The sequence below is a fragment of the Cyprinodon tularosa genome, unplaced genomic scaffold, assembly GCF_016077235.1.
Source record: "Cyprinodon tularosa strain WSP-4 unplaced genomic scaffold, ASM1607723v1 ctg93, whole genome shotgun sequence".
Taxonomy (NCBI): domain Eukaryota; kingdom Metazoa; phylum Chordata; class Actinopteri; order Cyprinodontiformes; family Cyprinodontidae; genus Cyprinodon; species Cyprinodon tularosa.
Window position 1 is genome coordinate 144246 of NW_024039707.1, and position 21183 is coordinate 165428.

At 40.5% G+C, this 21183-nt stretch overlaps 1 protein-coding gene across 2 annotated transcripts in view; it reads left to right on the forward strand.

Annotated features, from left to right (window-relative positions):
• Positions 1–4486: 4486 nt before the first annotated feature.
• Positions 4487–21183, forward strand: part of slc8a4b (solute carrier family 8 member 4b) — a 142008-nt gene continuing 125311 nt past the window's right edge. For both annotated transcript variants that reach the window (XM_038274794.1, XM_038274796.1), the window contains exon 1: positions 4487–4624. The gene's annotated coding sequence lies outside the window, so the exon portion shown is untranslated. The remainder of the gene's footprint in view (positions 4625–21183) is intronic.

Here is a 21183-nt window from a genome sequence, read left to right on the forward strand (position 1 = left end):
ATTCTTATAAATGTTCTCAATTACTCACAATTGTGCTTTAGCTGACCTGCAACCAGTGATGGAAAAATACATGCTAAATATATAAAGGAAAGCAATAATTATCCTCCAGACTGCAGCTGTTACCTTACTTCAAATACTCTTCTGCACTGTTTTACTGTTATCATTTCCAGCTATGGTACAATAGTAGGACAGAGGGGGAACCTTTTATTGTCTCATTGCCAACAAAATATAAAAATAAGGCTTTCTACCTGGACCTGTGCTGTGTGCAGAATCTCGCTGTGAGGTAATAAGAGTGGATAAATTGGGATTGCATCTGTGACGTTTGATCCCACGATGAACAGTCTTTCTGGGGAATAAAAGGTGACAGAGGTCACACAATTGTTTTATATAAAGATTTTATATAAAACAAGAGTGTGTCATATTCATAACTTTTTAACGTTTGAATTGTATAGATGGATGGATGGTCGGATGAGCGGATGGACAGAGAGCTGGAATTCTATTTAGGCTAAAAAGGGATTAAGGGTTAGGGTTATGACAGATGCGTTGTGTATATAAGGGTATTTCGTCATAATCAAATGGTTTTTGGTCTTTTTTGTATAGGTATATAACAGGGCTATGCGCCTTTAACAGAAATGTAGAAACTGGATCTGTAGCAGCTGGTGGGTAAACTGACAGAACAGAAGAATGTGTTAGAAACCCATTGTTTTTTGGTCTGCCTTTCTCAACTGGCTAACGGTAAAGTAAATTTGTAAAGGTCGGTGTGGCATAAAATATCTGTTGTATGTTTTACAAAACAAAAAACTCAATACAATTTACATGAGAAAAAAGAAACCCATTGTTTTTTAGAAATCAGATTTTAAAATTGCATAAAGTGTATGGGTTACTAGAGCCCAACTAGAGCAGATTAAAAGGAACTCCTTGTTTCTAGTTTTTTAAATAAATCTATCAGATAAAATATGCCAAATGAAAACAATGAGCTCCTTATTAATGAGGGGGTTTAATAATAAATAATGTAATTAACAGTAGCCTCAAGTCCAGCCTTTACCTCCCCCTGTGAATACAATTTGTATATGGAGTCAATGAATGGGATCGCATCTGTATGTTTAGATACATTTCATGTGTGTATCCATTTAGCAGGAAAGCATGAAACATGGATGTGTGTGTGTAGAGCTGCTCTCTCTCAACATGTATAAAGAGTCAGCACTGGAGCTGTTTGTATGTTTGAGAGTGTGGACTATGCGATGTTCCCTTGGGGTGTGAATTAGCCTTCAGTGTAAATGGCCTCTTCATGCTGAAACAGAGCTCTGATGAACTGTAGCGAAAAATAATGTAAAACTGCACCTATCCAATTGCTCATTACTCACACAGATTCCAGCCGTCTTCGCTTTCACCCCTTGCCCCATTTCCACCATTCTAGCAGCACTTACAACCCTCATCTTCTGCTTGTCCGGCCCTCGGCCGCTCTCATCCTGATCCATTTCTCAGATCCTCACCCTGGTTCAATGGAGAATGGACTTCTGAAGAAGTGGATGGATGTAGAACAGCTCTTATCGACTAAAAAGACATCTATTTGCATATTTTGCGTTTTATGTATTTGTACCAAAAAATATAACGGCGAAAGATCAGATGAATCCCAAGACGATGCATTTAGTCCTTTAGTCCTTTCAGTCATTTACCTATCTATACACTCATCCATCTGAGACTGGGTTGCAGGTTTATATCTTGAGATTAACTCAAAGACTTTTACATCTTTTAGTGTGTTTTATGTCCATATGGCACATTTAACCTATCTCAGTGGTATAAAGTGTTCCCCATGAAGAAAGTACAGCCTCTTTTATGCAACAGAATGACATATTAATATATAGAACATTTGAAGTTCAATCCTACTGAAAATCTTCTGTCCAAAGGAGCTTGGTAAATGGTATAATGGCCTGTACTTATATAGCACTTTTTCAAGTCAGGAGACTTGACCAAAGCGCTTTACGCTACATTCAGTCATTCACACACACTGATGGTGGCAGGCTACATTGTAGCCACAGCTGCCCTGGGGCTCGGTGACAGAAAGGGGCTGCCGTACACTGGCGCCACCGGGCCCTCTGACCACCATCAGTACACAATGCAGGTGAAGTGTCTTGCCCAAGGACACAAGACACTGAAAGTCGGAGCCGGGGCTTGAACCGTCAATCCTTCGATTTCAGGGCAAACTCCTACATCCGACGCCACTGTCGCCCACAAGCTTGAAAGAATGGGCGGAACTAAGCGGTGGCCAGTGCTGACAATATCCAATTCCCTAGCCAATCATTGGCAAGTACCATGGCCACGCCCACCAGGTGATGTGTTGTTCCCATGTGGACAAAATCCAACAACTTCAGAACAAGCAGTTCTGAGGGTGGCAGAAGCGATACTCTTAATTAAATTGTTAAAACTAATTAGATATTTAACTGTTAGTATAACCATCATAAAATTACAGATGTAATTAATTGTTTACATCTATATGATAACATATAAGATTATCCATCCATGCATCTTCTCTTAGTCTTGTCAGCGTCGCGGTGGGGCCGGTGCCTAGCTCCAGCAGTCTATGGGCGAGAAGCGGGGGGTACATCATGAACAGGTGGCCAGTCTGTCGCAGGGTGACAAAGAGACACACAAAGACACCCAAGCATGCACAAACGCACTCACACCTAAGGACAATTTAGAGAATTAATCTAACAGTCATATTTTTGGACTGTGGGAGGAAGCCAGAGTACCAGGAGAGAACCCATGCATGCACAGGGAGAACATGCAAAGTCCATGCAGAAGGACAGAGGCCAGGAATCGAACCCAGAACATTCTTGCTGCAAGAAGGTTAAGTGCTACCCAGTGTGTCACCACGCAATTTAGAACCATTTGTGTATTAGGGAAGAGAAGGGAAAGTTGTGTGTCTATAAAGAAAAGCTCCTCAACCTATTTATTGTGGATTTTTTGCTGAAACATAAATAATTAATTTTGGACAGCATAGATCTTATGCTGTGTGTATATTCATCAGCAAAGGCTTCATGAAAATCTGGTCTGTATTTAGTGATTCATTAGGTAAATACCTAAGTTGTGCCCATCCATTTTCCTGCTGGTACAATGCGATTCATTTAGATAAACCCTGTCAGTTTTCAGCATCCTTAAAAGCAATCTACAAAAAAGAGAAAAATTGGTTTGATATGCATGGCTACTTTTCTACATTTCTACACCTGTGCTGCAGTGCTAATGCTAGCTTGCATATAAACAGCAAGAGGGCTTTTCTTTAAGGAATAGTACACCCAAAACATGATTAGCCTTCATTTTCTACTCACCCCCATGCTGAACAACACTCTGGAGTACTTTTTTGATATTTCAAATGCATCTGGAGATCTGGGAGGCTTCTTGCTGTCTGCTGACATTCAAATAATGGAGGTCCATGGTGCCCGAGGCAGAAAGGTCCATAAAAGTCCACAAAAAATGTGTCAATATTCCTCCATACTGCTCGTCCAATGTATTCCAAGTGTCCTGAGTGGGTAGCATCCAGAATTTACTCGAAACGAAGTCATTTAGAATGTTTTTAGAGCATAAACAGTAGTGTATAGGATTTCCTGAAAGCGCGCGCCTGCGCGTTCATGACGCTACGGAAGCCGGCAGACCAAACCAGATGAAAGTGCGCCAATTCACAACACGTCATCTTGAGGCACTTTAAAGGTCACCAGATCATACAGTCAAATTGATTCAAGTTTTCTAAGGAAAACCAGTTGATTGCATCGACTCATTGACTCGGATGCAATCCTTCACACAAAGCATGCTTGTAGCGACAGTGGAGAGAAAAAAATCCCTTTTAAACAGAAGAAACCTGCAGGAGAACCAGGCTCAGTGTAGGAGACAGAAGCAGAGATACAAAAAGCAGCTGTAAAAGGCGGCCCCGTCCAGGGAATGCACAGCCAGGCAGACAAGCTCAGAGCCACCTCCCATGTCAGTGGATGACGAGAGCACATCCAGCCAGTCACAGTCAGAGAAACAGGACTACACTGGAAAAACAGGCCGATCTCCAACATCTATGAATAAAGGTGTTGATGGCAGCAGCACAGCTGATAGAATTTATATAGTAGAAATTCAAACTTGTGCGTCTTTATGCATTATTTCATGTAAACTAGAACAAAAAAATCAATAATTAAGAAATTATTTAAAGGCTGAAACCCACTAAGGTAAACGTGTTTTCTTAACTTACATGGATAAACACCTGGAAGTTCTGCCTTCAAGTGCATTTAAGATTCACACATTGTCTCCTTGCTGTTTAACAGTTGCTTTCACTTTCATTCTATGGCTTTAAATGCACACAGAAAATCCACTAAATAGCCATTTCTCTGCTGACATTAGCCCTTTCAACATCAGTCGCTTTTTTTTACTATAATAGATAAAGAGGAGATATGCTGCTTTTCTGGGAGTAGATGGAAGAAAGGGGGAGAGAGAGAAAGGGAGAGAGGGGAGGGAGCATTAGAGCCGCGCCGAGGCTTCAGAGGAGGAGAGCTGTTTATTTAGCTGCTGAATGAAGGAGAGGATGAACACCAGGAGAGGAACCACCCGGTAAATCAATGACCTGGGCTTATTCGACCGCACACAAACGGTGAGCAGACACAAACAACGCACGTTTCTCTTGTTTTCTCGCTCCGGTCATCAGGGTGTCAAAAAAAAAAACGCTGTACGTTGATGCGTAAACAAGGAAGAAGGGCGCACGAAAAGAGGGAACTGACCAACATGCCCTGCGTGTTTCCCCTCAGGTGTGCATGCGGCACCGCAAAGCCCTGGTTGGTTAGGGATGGGGGGTTGAGGGGGATGCCTTCATTATCGCTTCATTATCGCTCCAATTAAGCAGCAGACCGGTGCGCGTTGTTTTTGGAGACAACGCAATCGTGCGTAAGGCGATTTTCCTTCTGATCCATCACCTTCGGAGGGAGCCTCCATGGAGCGCTGAATCAGAGGCTCTTCTTCTGGATGAGGGGCCTGGGGTCAGGAGCCCTGATCTTACTGAAGAATCTTACTGAAGGTGGACCCTGAGTTCTGGTAGCGAGCAGGCGGTTTTTGTTGCCACCGTCTGTGATGGTTGCTTAATTACTGCGATATATGATATGTGACGTCAAAACCAGGCTCTCTAATGTGTTTTATTGGCATTGTATGTTACTTACTAACATAAACGAATACATAAGTATTCGTAAAATGTAAATAATACATTTTCTCATTATTTTTCTTTATTAAAAATATACATTATTTTCAGTTGTATTCAAACCCCAGTGTCAATGCTGTGTAGATCCAACTTTAGATGCATGTCTTGTTGGGATACATCTGTACCAGTTTTGCTTCTACAGACATTGAGCTTTGTTTGATCAGCTTTGCATTTAAAACAGCTCAGGGATTTTTTTTTTGGATCAGTGGTTTTCAAGTTTTTCAGCAGATTTTTGATCAGATTTGGATCTGAATTTTGAACAGGCCACTCTAACGTGCTATGATTGTATGTTTAAGGGCCTCCCGCTGGAAGGTCAACCTCTTCCTCTTTCAGCTTCTTCTTCTTTTTCAGCTTCTCGCAGATTTCCTTGAGGATAGCTCTATATTCAAATCGATCCTTCTTACCAAAAACTCATGCAAAGCCTCTACATGATCATGTAAAGCATCCCCACAGTACAACATATTCTCATTATCAGTTCGTATGAAATTGTACGAAAAGTTATGCACAGTATTTCGTACGTTTTGGAAGTTTTTCCTCGAAAAAACAGATCAGTGTGCATGCGCAGCCAGACAGACGAAAAAAAGCAGATCTGCGGACGGACGTAAAACTGGGAAAAACAGTGCAATAATTACTTCTTGATGTCTCTAACTAGGTTGCTTAATGTTTTGTATCTTAGGGTTAGGGTTTATTGTAAATTCGATGTTATTCAATAGTGTGTAAGATGCGCATGCGCAAGGATATCTTGTCTCGAGGCAAGACGTAAAAATACGACGAAATAAGACGGAAAAAACGTCAAAAACGTACGAAATTACTGTGCATCACTTTTCGTACGATTTCATACGAACTGATGAGAATACACTGCACAGTATGATGATGCCACCACCATATTTCATTGTATTGATACTGCTTTTAACAGGATTTGCAGTTAAGGCTGATTTATGCTCAGAAACCAGGTCTTCTGCGTGTGTGTCGCAGTGAATGCAGATATGCCCACACCCCTTCTGCAGACACTCTGGTGCGCCTCTCCTAAATAGGTGACCACAGATAGAAGGTATCTGATTGCTCAAATCTACATGTGCTCTACACTATACATATTTCCTGTTTGGTACCATATCGATTGCTTTGTTTATATGACTGCCATTGTGGAAAACGACTCATGAAGATGGACCAGCTAGAAGAGTGAGGTGCGCAAGTACGCTGGGACCCTTTTTCCACTCTTTTTAGCCCTCATGTCCCTCCGTTGTCGCACAAACTTACCCCTTGCGTTTTTCCACTTCCTCGCCGCCTTGGCCGTATTTAGACCCACAGCTAGTTCGTGATAGTTCGTGGCATAAATCAAAAATATCTGCGACAAGCTTACTTGTTACACTGCTACGGGAGTATAACCAGCCCTTTAGTTTGATATTTTGCATGTAGACTACACTATTCAGCTTAAAACTCTCCTGTATTTCTTTAGTAACTTTAAACAGACAATTCCCATTGTCGCCTTTCAACAACTGCTTGCATCTCTTCTATAAATACCTGATTTGTGGAGTGCATAGGTAGTAGTTTTCCTAATAACTGGTTATACCTTGAGCTTTCGATCTCTGTTGCTTTTTGGTTGCTTTCCTGGTTAATGCTCTCCTCTCTTATGTGGTCAGTTTATTTTAACAGACATCTCTTCGTAGGTTTAGTTGTGCCTTAATCTTTCTCAAATGAGGGATTAAACAGAGCCCTGTTAAAAATTGGAATATGTTTTTCATAACCTAACTCTGCTCTAAACCTCTCCATAATTTTCTCCCCTGCCTCCCTGCCCAGCTGGGCTCAGGCGAAACTTCATTTTACTTATTAGAAGGCTTTTGAAAGAAATTAGTTCTCAGGGTAAAAATTATAAAATCAAATTGTTAGATGATTTGTTAAAAAGGCTTAAAACCATCTGAGTGTTTCCCGTATCATCCAAAGCGGGCGTCTAAATTGGCTTTGGAGGGTGGGCATTATAAGCTTGTTTCTTCTGCCAATACACCCTTTTTCAGACTGTTTTAATTTATGTTCTATGGACATATACTGTCTTTATTATATACTTGTATTTCTGAAATAAACAAAATTCTTCAAGTAGATGGCATTTTTTAAGTTATTAAACATCTGTACTTGTTCACAGCTAGTTTTTGTTGAACTTATCAGTCTATTTTATTAACAGCAGATAATATCACAAGCCGCTTCTCTTGTTGACTCCTTTAAAAGTATTTGCTCTCTGTATCACTGAGAGAGACACACTCTCTCTCTCTCTCTCTCTCTCTCTCTCTCTCTATATATATATATATATATATATATATATATATATATATATATATATATATATATATATATATATATATATATATATATATATACATATATATATATATATATATATATATATATATATATATATATATATATATATATATATATATATATATATATATATATATATATATATATATATATATATATATATATATATATATACATACTCTAACCAGCAGGTGAAAACATAGTCCTGAGAGTGGATCCAGATTACGTCACAGTGATGGCAGAAAGCAATATTAAACATCTGCCATTTAAAAAACAAAAACAAATGTAAGGATAGAAGCACATTAAAGGGGTAATAGAATGCAAAAACGAGTTTCCATTGTCATAGATGAATAATGATAGTTCAGTGGGTTAAATGGATGTTCAGAGAAGTTCAAACCCCATCGACAACACCTTTCTCTGCAAATCTCACAATTCCAAACTTCCACCATAAAACAGGTGAACCCGAACACAGTTGACATCAACTCGGGGATGTTGCCTTATTTGGTTCTGGCCTGTAGTTTTGTCACGCTCCGGGGGGGTGGTTTGAAGTGTCGACTGTTGGGCCGCTAACTGGATCGGACCTTAGCAGAGAGGTAGGCTGGGGGGCGGTAAGGCAGGCGGGGGGAAGCACAGGGCAGCCTGTGTCCAGGCTACCCCCACAGGGTCGGGTTTGGTCACTCTGTCCCCTACTGGCTCTCTGCCCCTTCAGCCCAGGAGCTGACGTCTCAGTTTGGGTGCCCGGTTTGTTTTGACTACGCGCTGCACTGTAGTCGACTATAATCCCAGAAATTTTTTTTAGGTATGAAAAGTAGGACATATCCAGGAAATAAAGGACGTCTGGTCACCCAACCATATCAACAATTTGGATGTTTCAGTGATTGAGTGCTTGTTGCTATGATGCGTCTTTGCTCAGCAGCTTTGCTCGTTTTAAACCAACAAATTAGCGCACAGCTCATCTAAATATTCATGAGCACACCATAAAAGGAAGAAAACCTGTCGTTTCATTCTGGGGTTCTTAACCAGGCTTGCATTAGGGCTCATAGAACAGCAAATATACCATTTTCAGCCCAACCACCCTATTCAGAGACCTTAAGGACCAGCTCCAAATACCCTATATAATCATTCTATGACCCCTTTAAATCTTGCTGTGCTTATAATACTAAAGAAGATGTCAGGAACTCTTTCCAAAAAATATGCATTATTAACCCCTCAAAATATGTCACCAGTTCAATAATTCAGGGACCCAATCTGTCCTGGGAAATGCGAGCTACAAATACATTTGCATATAGGGGTGGGTATTGGCAAAGAAGTCACGATTCGATTCGAATCACGATTCACATGCCACGATGCGATTCTATCACGATGCATCACGATACTTGAAATATTGCGATGCATTGTGATATTTTCACTGAACACTGTAAGAAAAAGATACAGCCCTTACCAGTGGCTGACTGGCTGGGTGTGATCTGGATAGTGTCTTCAATTGATACATAACTGAAAGCAACTGAATTCATACATAGCTGTATTTATTGAAATTACTTTTGGAGGTGTTGCCATGAAAACAAATACTGGACAGAAATATTACTATTACTGGCATGGACACACCAACAAAAAGATCTTAGGATTCATCAAACTTAAAATAACAAAATGAGGATAATCAGTCCGGACATGCTTATGACACAAAGCAGCAGGCGTCAACACATCCGCAGCGACATCTGCTGGACTGGAAGTTGTATTCCACTTGGTTTGATTGATGTGCGCCAACCATTAATGTATTTTATTTGTTCATTTTTTTTTTTTTTAATAATCGATTCTTGCCTTCAAGAATCGATTCAGTAGATCACAAAAATTAGAATCACGATTCATCGATTTTACGATTATTTTGCACACCCTTATTTGCATATTTAGAATAATAATAACCTTCATCAGCTGGAATTAGCTTTTTAATTCTGCAGAGCCTATTGTTCTTATCCGCAGGATTGTACCTACAACAACTGCTAATGTTTAATACCTGCAGGGTTTTAGCAAAACCTGAACACTTTGAGATTAAATACATTTTTATTGATAGTCCTTGTTGTTTTTCAAGCTTACTCGGTTTAGAATTACTGAAAAGAAATAACTTCATGTGTTTATCTATGTCTTTTGTCCTGAAAATATTAATTTGAATATCTATCCTCTCTGTCAAATAGTTTTCCCTCTACATTATCTTGAGTGTGTATTTTGTGTATGCACCGACTCCCAAAGAGACTGTGTCTACTTCTGCTATTGTGCCAAAAATAAACACAAGACTATCTCCAGCCTTTCCCTGCTTGTTTGCACTCTCTTTGCCTTTCGACTGCATCCTTAGCTAATCCATTAAGTCCTTCAACAACACATTGGCTTCTCTGATGTAAAAGGTGGTAACCCACAACCTGACTCGCTATTCTGGTCCATGATAATCTGGTTATGTGTTTCCCTGGCACCAGCAATCAGTTGTTACTAGTTACTGAGGGCTGTGTCTTCTAAAAGCGGCAGGATAGACCTGGCACTAATCCTCCTCTCTCCCCTGTGTGACAGTGTCTGTGTGTATGGGGTTAATGCTTGGAGCAGTGGGGTGGAGGAATGGCTAGCTGTGAAGGTGTGATTGTGTTGTAAATTATTATGCAAAAGAGGGCAGAGTATGAAACACTGAGTAAACAGAAGCAAACAACTAGGGAGAAAAAAAAGAATGTAAGGAAGTTGCAATGCAATAATTTAGAATGCAGACACTTAAACAGGAAAGAAGGACAACAGGGAATGGGTTTGTGAGGTTTGGTCAGTCTGACTTCTTTCTGCACATTGATTTTCCGCTTCATTACAAAAGTATGAGGATATCCGAACGAAGAGAGGTGCAAAATGTGTAAAGAAAGCTTTGACAATATTTCATAATTTAACTTTAAGCCCGGCAAAAAGTTATTGCAGGATCAGCATAGAGCATTCTTCATCATCATGCTGCAGCAGCACTGTGTTTGGTGATTGGTATTAACTGGTTGACCTGATATGCTCCATTGAAATGAAAGGTTCTTGTTGTCTTTTTAAAGAGAAGATTATTTTCAGCTATAGTAACTCATTTTATTTATCTAACAAAGGCCTGTAGAGTTTGTTTTGGCCCTTTGTCACCATTGTGTGTGTTGTTTTACTATGATATTTACTCAAGGAAAGGCTGCAACTAGTCAATTTTCCACTTGTGAATAATAGTTTTCAACACAAATAGCTCAAAAATAACATTAGCAGTCCCAGATTTATAGAGTTATAGCCCACAACGTTTGAGGTCGGGAAGTTCGGTCTGGCATTGCTCAGTAGTAGCGCGAGTATGCTCGCACAATATCTGGCGGGCCAATCAAATTATCAGGGCGGGCTTTATACAATGATGGACAGATGATCAACAGTAATGTAATCAAACACGTGACCAAAGCGTGCCTGGGTGACAACAACAATGGCTGCCGCTGGAGAGTTTAGGGGAGTAGATTCTGCTATTAGGTCTGTTCTAGAAGATATTGACAGCAAATTAATTTTAAAAGAGGAACAGAGAAACGCGATCAAGGCTCATCTTCTTATTCTAGGCGTGCAACTGCACACTTTGATTTTTGTTGACAACAACTATGCATCGCTTAACATACGTCACGCACTCCGTTGCTCTTATTGGTTGTAGGTCTATCCAATTTAGTGCAGAGGCATTTTTTTTTTCTGGTTCGTTCGAAACACGCCCCATAATCACAGCTCTATGGAGCAGTATCAGACTCATATTCTGACTAGAATTGAGTAGGACTACGTCAGGTTAGAGTTATAGTACACCAAACATGAAAATATTAATGTTATTTTTTTCCTGTCCGAAGGAGTTCCAGTATTGTTTGAGCTTCATACATATTACTTAAAAGTTAGGGATATGTTTCGATGGGGTTAAGGCTGTGATTCTATAAATTTTTTATTGGCTTCCAGTCTTGTAAAATACCAATTATAAACTTCAGAAACAGCAGATCAATTGATCTGGAAAAAAATGTGCTAGTTGTGTAATTTAGCTTTCTTAACCGACCAATTTCGTACTGCAATGTACTTTTTTCCTGTTTTTCATTTTTCTATGTCAAGCAATTTGAATAGTACTTTTACAGAAGTAGTCAATACAATAGAAATCTATTTTTGTGCAAAAACAAAAAGCCTTCTTGCTCCATTGTTTCCTTATTTTAAAGTTGCCTTGCAAATGATGATGTCGTTTCCAGGGTTACACAGGAAGAACCTCATAGCCTGGTTTAGATAATGTCAGGCTTTATTATTAGATAAATGATTGACCAAATCAGCTGTGAATCCTAAACTTGGCTTTATGTTCTCAGTTTGTTCTCAGTCACAGAACAATATTTGACTGTAGAAAAAGCATTAAGGACCTTTGTATATTTGATATTTTGGTCCTTTATCTAGTCTTAAATAAAGCTGAGTTCCCTGGGAAAACAATATTATTATTCTGTCTGCGCTGAAACCATGTACAAAGAGAAGGCTAACCTTTGAACACCCTAATATCTCTCACAGGGCAGGTTGGCTTGGTCAAAAATACTTAATTCTTCTCTTTTTTCCAGCTGCTCCTTAAGCGTCTCCTTAGTGTTTCATCCATCCAATTAATTGCCTAAAGTGTGATTTCTAGAATTTGACCCTCAGATTGTCTTCTTCATTTTGATCTTCAAAGTCAAAGCAGCTCATGAATAACCTAATTGGTGGCCCCAAGCACTCATTGCCATGTCCAGGGTTTTATTTAGTCATTGCTCTCGACAAATCACCAGCTTATTCTCAGGCATTAAAATCTTGCACTGCTGTTGATAAATACTAATTGGCTATCATATAGATTAGAGCTAAAAAAAATGCAGTTTTCAACAAATATTGGGATTTTATTTAGATTTTCCCTTGCATCAACCACAAGCATGTAGATGTTTTTATTCTAAGGTGTCATTCCTTTCATGGCCGTGAAAGCTTGTTTGTCCAGAGTCAGTTGTCAAAGGGCTTTACTGGTACTGTTGTGTTCAAAAACCCTCAAAGGGATATTGTGTAAGAATTACTGTCGTAATGCTGTCAAATAGGGGAATATCACTCAAAGAAACACTATGGGTGTGTTTGATTTCAGAGGCTTAATCCTTCAAGGACCCAGATCCTTTGAGGTCCGTGAAAATAAGGCGGCCAAAAGAGTTTTGACTATGGATTCAGACAGGTCCAGCCTTCTTCGGCTGCACTGCCTGCACCGCCAGTTGACACACAAATCAGGCAAAGAATGGACATGGAACCTATCACTACGTTTGTGGATGCTGATAACATTTTCTAGGAGCTTCTGCAACAGTACCGTCATCGCAAATATTAGCTTTATATTGCCCATACTGCAGAGATATTAGAATCTGTACTTAAATATCAGCCAACTCAGTTACACAAGGAGAGATAAAAACCTTTCAATAAACAAAACATTACCCGCCACATATCTGACTCAACCATCGAAAACAACACTTTTCATTACAGACAGAACTACCGTAAATTCTCGAATATTGGCCTGTATTCCAATAGCGGCCGGGACTCTAACATTGGCCGGTCTCGCTGTCAGAGGAGGTAAATAATGGCCGGTCTCTAATACAGGCCGGGGCTATAAACGTTTTTTCTGGGCATACCTCAACATTATACTTGTGGTAGTAAGTAACATACAAGTACCACAGCCCTGCGCAGCTGGACGACAGGCCCTGACTGCTGCCCGTCTGCGCGAGGAAGAGAACAGACACGCAGCAGAACAGGAGGAGCGCGAGTGATGAGGAGATTAAAGGGAGAGATGAAGAGGAGGAGGAAACTGAGGAGGAGAATTAAACAGAATTGGAGGATTTTTTTTTTTTTTTTACTTCAAACCAAGCGAGACATACCCAAAAACAGGGGTGGTTTAGCTCTACCCAATTTAAAATGGTATTATTGGGCAGCGCAGTTATCAGCCATTGTGACTTGGATTGGAGGGGATGAGGAAGTAAAATGGCTTCAAATAGAAAGGGGTGAAACTAAAGGTATACAATTATCTACTCTTCCCTTCCTAGATATCAAAACTGTTAATAAAATGAAAATTGGAAATGAATGGACCAAACACACTTTAAAAATATGCACAGAGGTTAAAAAGATGCTTAGAGATACAGGGTCAGTCTCCAGAGCTATGCCTATTGTTGGTAATATAGACTTTCCGCCTTCCACATGGGACCAAGGCTATAAGAGATGGGCAGCTAAAGGTCTTAAAATATTAAACCAATTATTCTATGGGGCTGACTTAAAGTCCTTCGCACAACTTCAGGAACAGTTTGATCTCCCTGCAAATGATTTATATAGATATCTGCAAATTAGGCACTACATTACTAGTCACAAGGAACGTAATAGACTTAATAGAAACCCAAATGATATAGAACAATATTTTATTACTATTGGAGAAAAGACCTTTCCAACCCGAAAACATGTTTCACATTTGTATAAAATTCTCTCATCTAATAATTATCATAATACCTATAATGTAAAAGAAAACTGGGAATTAGAATCCAATTCTATAATAGAGGACGAACAATGGGACATATTGTGCGAGGGCAGTCACAAAGGAACTAACAGCCAAATGTGGAGAGAATTCAGTTGGAAAATTTTAATAAGATTTTTTCGCACCCCATTTTTAATTTCTAGATTTGTCAAAAATCCTTCAGCGGCCCTATGTTGGAGACAGTGTGGGAAGATTGGTGACCATACGCACATTCTGTGGGACTGTCCGGTTATCAGTCAGTACTGGAAGGGGATTAGAGATGAAATAGAGACAATTATAAACAGAGAAATACCTTCAAATGCTTTGTTTTATTTACTGAATATAATACCAGACTGTTTTAATGAAGACCAAAAGTATATTTTGCACATTTTACTATTAGTAGCTAAAAAAACTATAACGGCAAACTGGAGACAAGTTTTGTCACCATCTATAGCAGAGTGGAAGAATCGGGTAAAACAAGTGTATATGATGGAAAAAATGACCGCTTGCTTACAACTCAAAGTGGACAAGTTCAATCAAAGATGGCATTTGGTGAAATTGTATTTGGGTGTGTGATTTTGGGCTCTAGTGATTCTAATGGATCGCAATCTGCTCCGTCATCGGTACTACTAAGGTACACTATATTGCCAAAAGTATTTGCTCACCCATCCAAATTATTGGAATCAGGTGTTCCAATCACTTCCATGGCCACAGGTGTATAAATTCAAGCACCTAGGCATGCAGACTGTTTTTACAAACATTTGTGAAAGAATGGGTCGCTCTCAGGAGCTCAGTGAATTCCAGCGTGGAACTGTGATAGGATGCCACCTGTGCAACAAATCCAGTCCTGAAATTTCCTCGCTCCTAAATATTCCACAGTCAACTGTCAGCTGTATTATAAGAAAATGGAAGTGTTTGGGAACGACAGCAACTCAGCCACGAAGTGGTAGGCCACGTAAACTGACGGAGCAGGGTCAGCGGATGCTGACGCGCATAGTGCGAAGAGGTCGCCAACTTTCTGCAGAGTCAATCACTACAGACCTCCAAACTTCATGTGGCCTTCAGATTAGCTCAAGAACAGTGCGCAGAGAGCTTCATGGAATGGGTTTCCATGGTCGAGCAGCTGCATCCAAGCCATACATCACCAAGTGCAATGCAAAGCGTCGGATGCGGTGGTGTAAAGCACGCCGCCACTGGACTCTAGAGCAGTGGAGACGCGTTCTCTGGAGTGACGAATCGCGCTTCTCCATCTGGCAATCTGATGGACGGGTCTGGGTTTGGCGGTTGCCAGGAGAACGGTACTTGTCTGACTGCATTGTGCCAAGTGTAAAGTTTGGTGGAGGGGGGATTATGGTGTGGGGTTGTTTTTCAGGAGCTGGGCTTGGCCCCTTAGTTCCAGTGAAAGGAACTCTGAATGCTTCAGCATACCAAGACATTTTGGACAATTCCATGCTGCCAACTTTGTGGGAACAGTTTGGAGCTGGCCCCTTCCTCTTCCAACATGACTGTGCACCAGTGCACAAAGCAAGGTCCATAAAGACATGGATGATAGAGTCTGGTGTGGATGAACTTGACTGGCCTGCACAGAGTCCTGACCTCAACCCGATAGAACACCTTTGGGATGAATTAGAGCGGAGACTGAGAGCCAGGCCTTCTCGTCCAACATCAGTGTGCGACCTCACAAATGCGCTTCTGGAAGAATGGTCAAAAATTCCCATAAACACACTCCTAAACCTTGTGGACAGCCTTCCCAGAAGAGTTGAAGCTGTTCTAGCTGCAAAGGGTGGACCGACGTCATATTGAACCCTATGGATTAGGAACGGGATGTCACTTAACTCATATGTGAGTCAAGGCAGGTGAGCAAATACTTTTGGCAATATAGTGTATATAGTTGAATACGTGTGTGTATGTATACTCGTAGGTGGGTATATATTATATATATAATTTTTGCTGTTTGTTTACTGTATGTTGTATTTTTGGCCTGTGGGTAAGCACCATGGAGGGGAGGGGGAGGGGTATGAGTTTGTGTGTATGTATACGTGCAGTTCTCCCTTGTAAGGTATTCAAAGTCTCAGGTGACCTGGTTTATCGTGCTGCATTTATGTCGAAATATTGTATATGTGGCATCAGTATTTCTGTTATTGATTTAATTACTCTTGGCTCAGGGAATGTTCTTTTGTTGTGAAAAGTTTTAAAAATAAAAAGTTCTAAAAAAAAAAAAAACCAAGCGAGACATGGTAACTGTACTTTTTCAATAAATGAACCTAGTGTTTTATAGGTTCAAATAGACACAAAATCTCATTTTTATTCATTCCACTGGTAGTCTGTTTTGCTCAAATAGCAATAGAGGCCTGTCTCTAATTCTGGCCTCTATCCAATAAAGGCCTGGACCGCGATACACTTGAGTGAAATAAAGGCCCGGGCCTATATTAGAGAATTTACGGTATTCACATATTTGGATCATAATAAACTGCTCTTCCAATATTTACAACTGTTTGGCATAATTTACCTTTTTCCTCTGAGCACGGAGCAGCCGGCTTGCACAATGGATCATGGGATACCCAAGCCTACGTAGGATACACCGGACCCGTCCTTCAAAACGGACAAGAAGGCTGCATTTGTTGGCCGCATAACAAGAAGTCTTCCGATCTGAAGACGCCTCGGCGCTGTGCTATGATGTAATCGGCCTACGAATCTGGCCTTCAGAGGACGTACCCGCTGAATTTTACCTCATATATCCTAGCCAGTCACTGTCTTAAACATATTTGGCAACGTAAGCCACGGTGTGTCAAAAACTGTGACTCTCTGTGACAAAAAAACTAGTGTTGACAAAAAACACAGTGGCTTTAAAAGCTTTAAACGAACATAAACCTACAATTCTGTACCAATAAAATTGGTATTCATGGGATCTTCCATTAAGCTTTCTATGGTATTAAGCAACACTGTCTAATTAAAATGAATGGAAAAAATGTAGGCAGTAGAGTTCACTTATGTCTGGTCCTGGATTGTGCTGCAGTAGTACAGGCTTTCAGTTGTTGGGTTTTTTAATTTTGTATTAATCTGACCTTGTTAACTAATTAATGACCCCTGCAATTAGACAAAGATAGACCCATTATATGTTTATTTGAATGTGTCAATATAACTGTAAAACCTGCTATATTACATCTCTAGTATGACAGATTTGCTTTCATCCATCACTCCCTTCCTGTTCATTGCCCCACTCTCTCAGTTAGCTGTCGTCATGTTAGTGATTATTTAAGGCTTCCCTTAAGTAACTTCCCCTAGCTTTTTCAGCAGTTGGTGGTTTGGCGTGGTCCTTGCGGTGTGTAGAAGTCTTATTTTCAGCCATGATGATAACATGAGGAGACACAGCAGGAGGGGTTTCATCTTGGCTGATTTGATGTAGAAGAAAGTTCTGAGCGATGCAGGCGTGCAGAAGTATAAACACAAATGCACATGAAGGAGTGCATAGCTTTTGTGTCTTTGGCTTTTTAATTAAAATAACCGCCCTCAACTTACACAAACTGTAACAGGATTTCTAAGTAGATAAATAAAATGTGCAGAGATGCAGACCTGTGCAGGCGAGCGCAGAACAAGTGAAGGCAGATGAATGAATTTTCACAGAGATGCGGACACGCTCTCCGGCGCTGTCATTGCTGTCATCCCACCAGATGATGTTTAAAGATGAGCAGGGTCATTGATATGCAGAAAGGCTCTCCTTTCTACTGCTAAGAATAGAAAACAACATAGTGAAGCAGAGCACCACAGTTTCACACAGCGCAGCGGATGGCACACACTGCCAATGACAGCAGCATGTGTGGCAGACGGTGTGCACACTGTAAAATATGCATCATTTCAGAGCACACTGCCTTGGAGATATCGCTTTTATTGTAGGGAATTGTTGCTTTTGTCTTGAATTACATTCCAGGGAAGCCTTGATGCTGGTAGTTACAAAACAATGCTAAAAAGGGAAAAAAATCATAAAGGGATTTTTGTTAAAAAAACTACCCTGTTGCTGTTTTCTTTCTCAACCATTCTCATAGCAGATTTTTTATTTGTAATTTGTTCTTTTGAAACGGTTATCGGGAAGCAAGTTGCAGGAAGTGAACAATAATTCTGCAGCCAACTGTGAGAATCTGCTCAGATGTAAATTTCAGTGACCTTTAAAAGCCCTTGATACCAACACTGGAAGGCTGATTTGCCATGGCGTCAATGCATAAAACGCACTTTGTGGGAAATTAAAATCTAATTAGTCCTTTAGTTCCATCCCTCTGACTCAAGTTGTTAATAAAAGACTGAATGTTACTGAATGTCTGCTAGAGAACCTGAACTTTCATGTACAAGAAATTAAGCAGGATGAATGAATCATCCAAGTTACTCAAAGTACTTTGCAACCTTTCCTCTTTCTAAATTCAGCACTGAGAGCTCTGGAAAGCCACGCTTGGTGACCTTCTGAGATTGGTGGCTGCAGAATCTGTTTTATTAGCAGTTATGAGTTCTCCTGGGAAAGGGTTGTGGCTTTGAGGATTGAACACGCTCCAGTGGGCTTCATGTGAAGTGCAGAGTTGATGGCTGTTATATTTTAACGGAATAACACCCTAAATCAAAGGGTTGTTAAGCAGATGAGCCGCTTTTAATTTTAGCCACAGGTTTACGGTTTGATTCTTGTAACTCCTCTCCTCCCATTCAGGGCCCTGTTATTTTTCTTTTCCTCTGTCTCCACCCTTAAAGTCTTTTTGTTTAACCCTCCAATCATGTCTGCACATCTGTTTCACTCCATCCACCCTATGCTCCTACTATCGCCTCTGTTTTTCTATAGTTTTGGCTGCAGGTTTTGCTCAACATGGTGACAGACGTCTGGTAGATAATGCAGAAACGAGTCTCTGGTTGGATGGATAGAAGGACGGACGGATGGATTGATCATTTCTATAGCAGAATAGGAAATAAAAATGGAAACAAAATCTTTTTCATGAATCTATGTACCCAGAAAATACACAAATTGAATTCCATAAATTTCCAGACTGAGTCAGATGCATGTGGATTCATTAGAATAACCACGCTTCTGTAAGTTGTAGCTGTCAGCAGACCTTTACCAGATGATGGTGAGGATAGGATTAGTGGTGGACATCCATGAGTGAATGATTATTTTTCTCTCAGAGAGGATTAGCTGCTTCAGCTGCCTCTAAATGTACATTTTCCAGAGTGCTTCACTGATGAGAAATGTGACACTAAGGTCGTACAACAATTTCTGGCTAGTATTGCTTCTATTTAAGTGAAAAACACCTCCACAACCATGTTTTTTTTTCACCATGGCACGCCACGAGGTTGTGATGTGGTGATTCTACTAGTAGGCTGTACAGATGCACCAATCTGATACCTGGATCATATATCGTCTCCGATATTGACTAATTAGCTGGATCAGAAATCATGATTTCTTATCAGGTATTGGAGATCCAATCCATTACACTTTACAAGGAACTGTTATTTCTTTCTTTTTGCTGTATTTATTATTATATAGTATAACTTAAATTTATATCTGTGTTGATTTGTTACCTGTTTTTAAAAATGTTTATCTCAGGGCTAAAGCCTTAATTCGTCGTACATATTAAAGGTTGAACTTGGGCACTCTCACAACCTTGCATATATATTTAAAGGAGACCCACTCAGAAGCTGCACAGAAGCAAAGTTGGGTATCATGTAGATTAGAGATCAAAATTGTAGATTTACAATAAATTAATTCTTTAGCTTTATCAAACCTTCATCTTAGAAGACTACTGTCGCTTTTTGAGGTTGCTGATCTTGAACGGATGTCATTGTTCCTCAATCATTTTATCTTCAGGCAAAGAAGAATGCTGGGTTTCAAACAGCCTTTAATTCTATCTTGTCAGCATGGGAGCAGATGGTCAGTCAAATGGATCTAGTTGTTGCTCTAAAACTAGTTATTTTCCAGGGACAGATGGGATATAAGTAGATGATATAGAAAGCTGTGGTGTTTTAGCTACTTTATGTTCTCTGCAGATAGAAAATTTTCTAACCAAAGGAATTTAAGGGTGGTGTAATTTTACACAGGTTCTTTGGTGCTACCGGACTCAACTCACAACACTGATGCTCTGTAAAAGAAAGGTTAGAGCAGGCTCTTACTGCTGAGGAGACTGAGGCCTTTTGGAGTGCAGGGAGTGCTCCTAAAGACCTTCTATGACTCTTCTTGTGGCATCAGCCATCTTCTATGGAGCTGTCTGTTGGAGCAGTGGCTTAAGATCTGGTTATACCCCCGCATCAGTGAGTGTGTTGCATCGAGCTTGTGGCAGGTATGACGCAGACATTTTTCATTTATGCTCAATATTGAGGTGTGGTCTGCGCTATGTTTATTCCAAGGCGCAATGCAAAAGGGGAAAATCACGAACTAGCTGTGGGTCTAGATACGGCCAAGGCGGTGAGGAAGTGGGGGCAAGTTTGTCTGACAATGGGGGGACATGAGGGCAAAAAAGAGCCGGGATCCAGGTAGAAAAAGGGTCCCTGCGTTCTTGCGGACCTCGCTCCTCTAGGTGGTCCAACTTCACGAGTAATTTTCCGCAATCGCAGTCATACAAACAAAGTTGGTAAGGTACCAAACAGGAGACACATAGTGTAGAGTGGATGTAGATTTGACCAATCAGAGTCCGCTGTCACCTACAATTTGGGAGAGGTGCAGCAGAGTGTCAGAGGAGGGGGCGGGGACGTCTCTGTGTTTACCCTGACACCTACTCAGACGACCGAGTTTTGAAGTATAAATCAGCCTTAATCTGTAGCTGAGATAAAGTGGCTGGATAAGCTGATCAGGGAGGATGGCTCTGTGATTGGATGCCCTCTGGTCTAAGTGCAGGAGGTGGGAAACAAAAGGATTCTAAGATAATTTGCATCCCTGTTGTCTATAATGCTTCCCACCCCATGCATGAAGCTGGTGCTGAACTGGAGAGCTCCTTCAGTGACAGACTGCTGCACCCTAAATGAACCAGGGGGCGTCACACAGATCCTTCCTCCCAGCAGCTGGAAGACTATAACCATTACTGTTCCCAACAACCTCAATAAGTTGTTACATTCATGCTGATTTTGCACAGTTTCTATTTTTTTCAGTTAAATAACATGCTCC